Source organism: Glandiceps talaboti, chromosome 6 (genome assembly GCF_964340395.1).
Source record: "Glandiceps talaboti chromosome 6, keGlaTala1.1, whole genome shotgun sequence".
In the NCBI taxonomy this organism is placed as follows: domain Eukaryota; kingdom Metazoa; phylum Hemichordata; class Enteropneusta; family Spengelidae; genus Glandiceps; species Glandiceps talaboti.
This window is the reverse complement of record NC_135554.1, coordinates 9846184-9857974: the sequence shown is the minus strand read 5'-3', so window position 1 is coordinate 9857974 and position 11791 is coordinate 9846184.

Here is an 11791-nt window from a genome sequence, read left to right as displayed (position 1 = left end):
TTTTTGGCAATGGTAGCGTAACCAGTATACGCAATATTACGGTGTTAATTGGTACCGAATTTTCGATTGTTTCGTTCAAACTTTACGCCAGCAAAATTCTATCCCATTTATTTTCTTGCATAACTACTGTAAATCCCCCATGTGTGTAGTTTTTTTCAGTGCAAACTAGCAAGGTTAAAAATAAGAATTTAGTGCGTGGGCTTCACATGTGCTTGTCCAAGTTGCCTCCATTTTTAAAAAATTCCCGCGCCCGGACTAAACAAAGTGCCGTGTGCAGCGTTGAGTACAATAAAGTTGTCGACAACTGGCACAAGCACGTACTTGATATCTATGAAAATATGAATATTATATAATAATATACACCTATTGTGTCATTGTCTATCTTTGAATGCAACAGAAGAGCATATATCTTGAGTATATATCCTATTGTTTTAATGTTAATCTTTTAATTTGTTTGTCCTTTCAGCTAAAAAGGATATGGATGCACCAATGACCGAAAATCAAGAAATTTCAAACATCTTTCACAAAATTGACAGCAACCTGAAAGCAGGTGAAGATTTGAGACAACCAAGATAAGTTCTACTATTAAATTGTTACGATGGAATACAAGCAAATATCTATGAAAACTAACAATAGACAATGTTTAAATTTCATATTTTGGAAATTGTTTATGTGCATATACATTTCATTGTATAATTATTATTCGGTTCAGTTTGCATCTTGCAACACCTGGATGGCTGCATGTCAATAAAAGAATCAACGAAATTTCCACAAATGTGGTAGATTTACGCATCCTCTGTCCTTTTCATTTTGACAGGTACCTTTTACCTCTCTTTGCAAAATCGATTCCATTGAAAACAAATGAACATGGAATTGGCCAGAAAGATGCAATGATATGAATGTGAATTTCACCAGTCATGCAGCATATCATTTTGAGTGTGTCAGATGAAAGTTAATGGCATGAACATAGAGACAGATGTACATTGGATGTAGGGTATTATTGGATCAATACTTTGGTAGTTGCCTTTGAAGACATATCGGAATAAGAAGACATATATGATCAACTCTTTCACACTGAATCGTGCACAGCACTTCAAACACCTTCCGCAACTTCACCAGTATGGTCAAACCCTCAGTCTTTATGGCACAGCCTGAATGACAATATATGTTATTGAATGCATCAGATATTGATCACATTGGGTAAACCTTTTTTGATGCAAGTGTACAGAAGAACCAAACATCATGAAGTCCAGTAAGAAAATGTAATACATTCTGTTTTATTAATAAGTTCTGACAAACCCACAGTTTATATGAACACATCACCCTCTGGTTTGTATTGTTGATGGGTTTGTTATTTTGTTTATTAGTTGGATTTGTCATCATTCGGTCGGTCGGTAGGTCGGTCGGTTGGTTGGTTGGTTGGTTGGTTGGTCAGTCGGTCGGTTTGTTGTCTGCATTAGTTGGTTGTCTGTTGGTTGTCATTTATTATTTTGTTTATAGTTGTTTGGTTAGGTGATTGGTCCTTTGAGTTTGTTGGTTAGTTGTCTATTGGTTAGTGGTTGTTTGTCAAGTTCACTTATTTGTTGGTTGGTTTTATGGGTCACAAATATTGTTGTACATCAATGATGTATTGAATTGGATTAGAGGGTGCTGTGACTATATACACCATACGGGTTGGTCTAAACTCACCAATAACATAGAATGTACATTGCATTTTCTTTTTTGGCCTTTGTGATGTCTGGTTCTTCTGTTCACTTCTACCATTGAACTTCAATGAAAAAAAGTTTATTCAAACCAATCAAAATCTGATGCCTTTGATATCCAGATATGTTGTCGGTCAGGCCAGGTCATATACATTGAGGGGGTAACCATACTGGTAAAGTTATGGAAGTTAAATGAACTGATGTGCCTGATTCAATGTGAAAGAGTTTGTCACATTGCCATCTCTTTCCAACATGTCATCAATGCCAACTGTCAATGTATTGAAACAATAATGTCATATTTCCTATATATATATCTGTCTCAATGTTCATGGCATGAACTTTCATCAGACACACCCAAGATAACGTGCTCCACGATTGGAGAAATTCATATTCATTTCACCACTTCTTTTTTGTCAATTTCTTGTTTATTTTTTGTCAATGCAAATAGATTTTACATTGAAAAGTGAGAAGTACTCATTGCAATGCAAAGGATGGAGTATGGATATATTTGCAACATTTGTAGCCATTTCTTTGTTTTGTTTATCAATGCAGCCCTCCATGTGTTGCTCCATGTGAACAGAAGCAAGTACGTCAACTTCCAAACACATTAAATGATCAATCTCAAAGTATTGTTCGTAATTGCATACTGCTCTGCAGACTACTGTTTTTTATTTACAAACCACTGTTGATGAGTTACAAAATGCTGCCTGCAAAGTGAGTTATTTTCACTCTCGGCCCAGTTTTGCAAAGTGTTCATCCTGTGTAAATCGTCAACTGGGCAGCATGATATTTTGAAGATATTGGATGATTAATTAGTGATCATTCACAAGATCTCTATTATGTTCATCACTTATAAACTAATGTCCAAGATAGAATGGTAATCTGCAGATAATCAATGTATTGAATAGAATCAACATGACCATGACATGTATTACCTACATGTTTCTCTTTCCACTCGGACAACAAAATCAAAATGTGCAATAGATGCCTGCCTGGATTCAAATATGTTACAAAACTATATGAGAAGGTATTTAGAGCTGATTGTTGTTTTACTTATATTCTGAGATATGTCTTTCTTACTTGAAAAACCTGTGCTAGTCTTTGTCTAGTTTTATGTGATCAATGCACATTGTTTCTATGAGAAACACCTGTAATGCTCTCTACTGCAGTTTGTTTTGATTTGATTGTCAGTATTCTTTACAGATTAAAAACAAAACCAAATTAAAATGAGCTGTCAAATGACCAACCAGCCTTCAAAATAGAAATGCATACAAAACAGGAGGCTGCCATTACTATGTTTTCATACATTGCCAATGGTCCACAGCTGCCAAAATAGGTGTCTGCTGCCCTTCTGGTTTTGACATGGTCTTCCTTAATGTACACATTATTTTAGAATGTACATGTACATGGCTTGTTATGTCCTAATTTTTTCAGTTATTGATATATAGGTGTTAATGATTTTTGATTTTTAGGCATCAACATCCCCTGACCAGAGCACCTTAAGTGTGAACAACATGTTTGCCCAATATTAGATATAGTTACCACAGAATTACAATCCATAGACTTGGATACATCATCAAGAACATGTCAAAGTCCACAGCAGAGTAAATATTGTACAGAAAGAGAAAGAAGTCAAGACTACAATGTACCATAGTATCACCAAGAACACTTGTTGCAATCCACCACAAGGTGTAAATATTGTGCAAGAAGAGGAAGAAGTCGAGACTACCAGTTACATCACCAAGAACACTCTTTGCAATCCACTACAATGTTAATTTGCACAGGACGAGGAAGAAATCTACCAGTTACTTTCAGGATTGGTCAGCTTGTTTTGGTAAGAATCAAGTCTGTAATGTCTCCAAGACATTTGGAAGACTATGTTGCATTTGAATCAACAATGACACAAGTTAAATGAGTGACCTAGCACATAGAGATAGTCTTTGTAAGAACCAGAAGTTGTAAAATGAACACCTTTTATTTCATAATTATTGCTCATATTGTCAACTTCCATGTGAAGCATGTATTTATAATTTGTCCACAAGTCCACACCCAGCTCAGGATTGTTTATCAAAATTCAAATACAGTATCATCACTATAATTAGTAAGCAATTAAAAGAATTGTATAAACTGTTCCCAGTGACTTCCCTCAAGTATAGCTGCCACACCCTCCCACCTCTTAAATAAATGTTTTTTGACAAACAAACGAAAAAAAGAATGAAAAATGACTACAGCTACTGGGGTTTCAATATTTGAGATTTCTTTTTAAAAGCCATGCTGGCTTGAATATTTTGTGGGCTACCTGGTATATGATGCTATATAATGTAGGAGGGAACATACATTTGTAGGTGTTTAGGAATCATTGATTGTAAATTCTGAGAAATGTTATAATTTGTGAAAACCCCTGTTACTGTATCCTTAAACAAGCGCAACCATTCTCTAAATTTTTTGGGGGGTATTTAGTAAAACCCTCATCCCCTGCCATGGCCACTGTCTTTTTTGCATGGACTTGACCTGAAGATGAGGACCTACGTGAACTAGGGTGTCTACTTGTGAAAATTGTTAGACAAACTATTACTTTGCCATAGATGTTAAGGTAAAAAAGACTTAAAGATAACCCCAGACATGGCTTAGTTGATCTGTCTGGTACTAGACTGCAATAATCCATTTGGTATAGTAAGAATGATAACCTGTTAAGTGAAAGATGATGTGCAAATTTAGTGAGTGCACATTAGTGGCTGTATTATGAAATAGGGACAAGAGTAACATAACCACCACAACCACCACACTCCAAGCAACATGTTAACCAATTGATGTTGGGGTCAAAAGAAGTGAGATTAATTGGCTTTTAATGTATGTAATCCCCAGCAATCATAGTAATGGCATGTGCAACTTTAAACTCCGCAATTATATCAACTGCCATAATTAATTTCATTCAGTACAGCATTTGTGATACAATGTTACTTAAAAGTGCCATCTTGTGGAGTCATGATGGGTGATTAGTTAAGAGTGTCTAGCTTTGAATCTGCAGGTTGCAGGTTCTAGCTTCATCGAATGGCTAAGTCTCTGGGCAAGATTTGAACCATGACTGTGCCTCAGTCAACCAGCTGTGTAATTGGGGACCTGGTAGGATAGAGGTTGCAATGTGAATACTTTAATCCTATGTGCTTATCGCAGCTGCAATGGATCGTAGGCTCCCCAGGGAGTTGAAGTAAAGGGCTATTGTGCTGTTATAGATCTGTGTCAGGGATAATAATTGTATTTAAGTACTTGGAGCACAGAGTGGGAAAGTGCTATATAAAAACCAACATTGTTATTGTTATATTCTAAAACTACTTCTAAAACAAATGCCTTCTCACTCATTTGATTATGGAGAATTGTTGCTGAACATTTGCATGTAAAATATGAATTGCTAGTCACAACTATTGAGAATATGAATATAATTATTATCATTTCATTACAATTGAAGAATACCTAGCGAATACAAATCTTCATTGTGTTCATTTGGTAGACTGTTGCCCAGTCCCTTTGTGTATGCTTTGGTCACCTCTAGTCTAGGCACCTAACGCTAACCCTTACCCTAACAATTAACCATTAACCATACTAATAAATTTAACTATAATCCTAACCATATCTGTAAAGACTAACATAAACCAACTTTAGGTGGTTGTTAAGATTAAACAAAGAAAAAAGAGCAACTTGGTCTACCATTTTTATATAATGATGATTTTTTGAATATAGTTATTAATATACGTTTTGTATCATGATATTTTTAATTGTACTCAAAGCTTTGATTAGAATCCCTTTAGGTACCAGAATAAATATACCAACTTTCTGGGAGGGGGAGATAGCTTTACATCATTCCTTTTCTTTCTTTCTTTTTTATGAGAGGGGATGGCAGTTATACTTTACTTTCCTAAAGGGGAACACCTGTACTACTTTCATGGGGGGGGGGGGGGTGACTTTCATGGGGGGGGGGGGGTGATATTAACTGTACAGCTATACTTTCATTTTATGAGGAGACAACTACACTTTACTTTGATAGTCCATTGAGGAACAACTATACTAATATTATGGGAGGATCAGATATACTTCATTTTGTGGAGTACTTTACTTTTAGACAGTTGTCACTACTTTATGAGGGAACAGCTGTACTTTAATAAGGGAAGAGCTATGATTTACTATTATTATTACTATTTATGATACTACATTTATAGGGGGAGGGTCAGTTACACTTTACCTTGATTGTAGAACAGATATTGATATTGGGGAAACAGCTATACTTTAATTCTATGCGGGAACAAATTTACTACTGTTATGCCATGGGGACAGTTATAATTAGTCCCTGTCGGATGAAGTCCGGGACGGGGACTTATGGATTGTGTTCCGTCCGTCCATCCTGAGCCGTTTCTTGGAGATGCCTGGACCAATTTTTTTCAAACTTGGTACAGAGGCAACATACAATGGCATAGATATGCACATCAATTTGTTTCATGATACGATCCAATATGGCTGCCTAGCAGCCATTCTGTTTGTAAATTTTCCCTGTCCAAAGCCATAACTCAGACATGCTTGAGCAGATCTCATTCAAAGTTGGTCTTAGGACAGTGTTCTATGGCATACATGTGCATATCCATTTTCGTTGTGATACGATCCAATATGGCTGCCTGGCAGACATTTTGTTTGCCAATTCTCCATGTCCAAAGCCATAACTCAAAGTCAAACAGATTGAATCAGATCTCATTCAAAGTTGGTATTAGGACAGTGTTCTATGACATACATGTGCATATCCATTTTCGTCGTGATACAATCCGATATGGCTGCCTGGCAGCTATTTTGTTGGTGCAGTTTTCATGTCCAAAGCCATAACTCAGACATGCTTGAACAGGTCCCCCCCCCTCCCCCTGTACCCGACACATCCTTTATTGTTGAATGGTTTATTCCATCACGTCATCTTGAAGAGTATAGTATAGTAGTAGACATGTCCCATGTCCAACGAGGAGACACAACATGAGTAGGCATGTACCATGTCCAACGAGCAGACACAACATATCTAAGTCTGTTTGATTTAGGTTCACAAGTGTTGTTGCGTGATCACAGTAGTGATATCAAGAAAATGACAACATAAACTGCCAGTTCCTTAAAAGCCAATCATAGCAGTTAGTATGTCGTTCTCAATGACTTGTTCACTTTTATGATGGTACAACTACTTTCTTTTATAGAGGAACAACTGTTATGGCAGATGCAGTTATACTTTATTTTTATAATTGAATCAGCCATACTTAGATTGATGATACTGTAGTCTTTTAGGGGAACAGATACACTTTACTTTGATTGGGAACAGTTACACTTTTTAACTTTACTTTGTTTGGGAATACTTCACATAGATTGAGGAACAGTTATATTTTACTTTGATTGGGAACAGTAATACTTTACTGGAATCAGTTACACTTTACTTTGATTGGGGAACAGTTACATTTTACTTTCCTTGGGGAAGCGTTAAACATTGCTTTGATTAAGGAACAGTAATCCTTGATTTTAATTAGGGAAGAGTTACACTTTACTTTGTTTTGGGGAAGAGTAACACTTTACTTTGATGGGCGAATAGTTACACTGTACTTTGATTGAGGAACAGTTACACTTAACGTTGATTGGAGAATAGGGGCATGTTCGGTAGACAAAATGCTCATGGACTTTTCAAAATTGTTTGTTCATGAACGACTAATTGTCAAAAGTTTCGCAGGCGACCCAGGACAAAGGAAGGTGGAAGAGTGAGGTGACTCGCCAAAAGCCAAGATGGCGGCCACAAATTCTCACTTCATTGGCGAACTTGAGGTTTTGTGTAGGATTACTTAGTGCTCATTAGTTTTGATTCACTTCTGCAAAAATATTCATGGAATTGTCATTTACATTTGGCCATTATGTTTAGAAATACAAGTTCTCGTTGGCATAATGGTACAATCGATTTGACATACATTGAGCAATGCAAGATAAACTTTGGGTCAGGTCACAGATCAAAGATCACTTTGTTAGCAAAAGAATAGTATATGCATAAACAACACGCCTATTTTAGGCATTCTTGCACCCTGACAGTACTGCAATGGTGTGATTTAACTATACGTGCATCGTCTTTTCAGTGATGAGTGCTGAATGTACACCAAATGCAAAGATCTTTTGTTTTTCATGAGCTGCCATCTTTTGTTTTTCCTGTGCAACATGCATAATGCTGTCCAGAAGAGGGTCAGGTCACCCTGGTCAAACAATGACAAAACGTTTTGGCTACCGAACTTGCCAAAGTTACACTTTACTTGCTTGGAAAGCATTTCTACTTGACATTGATTGGAGAACACTTACACTCTACTTGGGAAATAGTTTTACTTTACTTTGACTGGGGAACAGTTACACTTTACTTTGATTTGGTAACAGTTATACTTTGCTTTTGCATGGGGAACAGTTGCACTTTACTTTGATTGGGGAACAGTAACACTTTACTTTAAAATTTGATTGAGGAACAGGTTCAGTTTACTTTGCTTTTGGAATAGTTACTTTACTTTAGTTATGCAACAGTTGTTTCTTACTTTGACCGGGGAACAGTTTTATGTTACTTTGATTGAGGAACATATTTACTAAATTTTGATAGGGATCAGTTACACTTTATTTTGCTTGGGGATAGTGCAAATACCTTGGTTTAATACTGGCCTCTGCATAAGTTGGAATCATGAACATTACTGGGACAAGCCATTAAAGAAGCAAGTCCACTTGTTATCAAAGAGTACCAATATTTACACATGTGATGATGGGCTCTTACATAACACAAGTAAACAGTGTAGTTCACAGCGTAAGATCATTTCTAAGGAGTGGGTCAATTGAGGCAAACCTTATCTCCGTCTTATATCAGTTGTTATCAATTTATTAGGCTATTATAAGTAACACTACAAACAGCTTTAGAGATGCAAACAACTTTTATGACACCCGTTTTCGTCAGGCAAGCCCGCTGGTTTGTTGCACTTGGACCGTTAATGGCTTGTGAATGTCATGAAGCTAATTTGTACGAGGCAAAAAAACTACGTTTCAACTGCCGATTCATTAGCTTGGATGACTCCCAAACGTGGAAGCTTTTAATCTTTTTGATACCATAACTGCTCCAATTTTTCTGTATGGGAGCAAGATCTGGAGGTTTTCAAGTATTCTTCACAGATGGAAAAATTCCACCATTAGCTTTGTAAATTTCTTAGTGTTGGTTGTAATGTTAGCGATCAAGCTGCCATTGGCAAATTGGGTCATTATTCACTATATGTATTGTTATTTCAAGAGATGTATTAGATATTGGTTAAGAAGACTAGAAATGGACCTTGATAGATATCCACAAAGATGCTACTTAATGTTAAAAAGTGTTTGAAGAAAATATGGAGATAAAAATTCAGTTTGGTTTACCATGAGAAGAATTTGGTATCTCGTTTTAGTTTTAGACGTGTGGTTCAATCAGGGGGTTGGCTCAACCACTGATTTTTACCTTCCTTATGGGAAGGTGATATTATGCATCTGTCTGTCTGTGTGTGCGTTTGTCTGTCTGTGGACGTGATATCTTAAAAAACTACCATATCGATTCTAGTGAAATGTACTATGTGTCTTACGTATACTAAACAAAAAAACTGATTAGATTGTAGTAAACATCCAATGAAGATTATTTAGTCATTTGCATAATTAATGTTTTTTAATGATTAGGGATAGATATATCATGAAAATACAACTTCAAATTCAATATAATTTAGTATATACATTACTCATAACATAGCGCATATCTGCTGTAAAGCTTGTTGATGTAGCTTATAGTTTTAATGAAAGATTTGCATAATTCATGTTTTGGTAATTTGCATAATTTAGTTTTGGTAATTACACTTCAAATTCAATTCGATTTGGTTCATTGAACATAAAATGCATATTTGTCACAATGCTTGTTGATGTAGCTTGTAGTTTAAATGAATAATTTGCATAATTTATATTTTGGTAATTTGCATAATTTAATTTTGGTAATTACACTTCAAATTCAATTCAAGAGTAAGAGGTTATGTAACAGGGCTTTAGATGACAAGGTTGACTCGATCTCTGGTGAAAAACATAAAAACTCGTCAAATTCAAGTATTACTTCGGTATAGGACACATCTACGGTCATTAATGATTAACTGAAAATAATGGGACAGTGTTGGGTAGAGCTCAATTATATTGTCCGCTAATGTGTCCTATAGCTATTAGTTAATACTATTAACCCACAGAATGAAAGACTGCAGTGCAAACTTGGCATGATGAAAGAATGTCCATCCCAAAACTGCGAACTTACTCATCTTTCAAGTCAACTTTGCAACCTGAGAAATATTTAAATTGTGTCATCCATGTAAATTTAGAATTGCAATGTCTAGATTTCATTGTTCCTCGTGATCTGAATATTGAGAGAGGAAGACATCAAAACATTCCAGAAAGCCTACTTCATTATAACTTTTTACCTTAGACAATATTTCCATTATAGAAAATGAGTATCATTTCTTAACATTCTGTCCTCGTTACAATGAACTGAGAAGGAAATTCCTCTCAAGATGGCTTTATGAAAACTCTTCACATGATCACTATGTATCACTAGTAAGCTCTCAAAATGTCACACAGTTAAGTAAGCTGGCATGTTTCACTTATTATCCTTTCAAAATAAGAACCTAAGTTTCATACAGTGCTTCCATTATCTTTTCTGAACTGTATATTTTGTGTTGTATAAACTCTTTGGGCCTGTGGCCTTCATTGCAAAAAATGATATTCTGAAACAGTTATACTTCACTTTGATTGGTGAATAGTTGTATGTTATTTTGATTGAGAATCATTGATACTTTGCTTTGATTGGTGAACAGTTATACTATACTTTGCTTGGTGAACAGTTATACTATACTTTGGTTGGGGAACAGTTATACTTTACTTTGATTGGTGAACAGTTATACTTTACTTTGCTTGGTGAACAGTTACACTTTACTTTGCTTGGGGAACAGTTATACTTTACTTTGCTTGGGGAACAGTTATACTTTACTTTGCTTGGTAAACAGTTATACTTTACTTTGATTGGGGAACAGTTATACTTTACTTTGCTTGGTGAACAGTTATACTTTACTTTGATTGGGGAACAGTTATACTTTACGTTGCTTGGTGAACAGTTATACTTTACTTTGCTTGGTGAACAGTTATACTTTACTTTGCTTGGGGAACAGTTATACTTTACTTTGCTTGGGGAACAGTTATACTTTACTTTGCTTGGGGAACAGTTTTACTTTACTTTGATTGGGGAACAGTTATACTTTACTTTGCTTGGTGAACAGCTATACTTTACTTTGATTGGTGAACAGTTATACTTTACTTTGCTTGTGGAACAGTTATACTTTACTTTGCTTGGTGAACAGTTATACTTTACTTTGCTTGGGGAACAGTTATACTTTACTTTGCTTGGTGAACAGTTATACTTTACTTTGATAGGGGAACAGTTATACTTTACTTTGCTTGGGGAACAGTTATACTTTACTTTGATTGGGGAACAGTTATACTTTACTTTGCTTGGGGAACAGTTATACTTTACTTTGCTTGGTGAACAGTTATACTTTACTTTGATTGGTGAACAGTTATACTTTACTTTGATTGGGGAACAGTTATACTTTACTTTGCTTGGTGAACAGTTATACTTTACTTAGATTGGGGAACAGTTATACTTTACTTTGCTTGGTAAACAGTTATACTTTACTTTGATTGGGGAACAGTTATACTTTACTTTGCTTGGTGAACAGTTATACTTTACTTTGCTTGGGGAACAGTTATACTTTACTTTGCTTGGTGAACAGTTATACTTTACTTTGCTTGGTGAACAGTTATACTTTACTTTGCTTGGGGAACAGTTATACTTTACTTTGCTTGGGGATCAGTTATACTTTACTTTGCTTGGGGAACAGTTATACTTTACTTTGATTGGGGAACAGTTATACTTTACTTTGCTTGGTGAACAGCTATACTTTACTTTGATTGGGGAACAGTTATACTTTACTTTGCTTGGGGAACAGTTATACTTT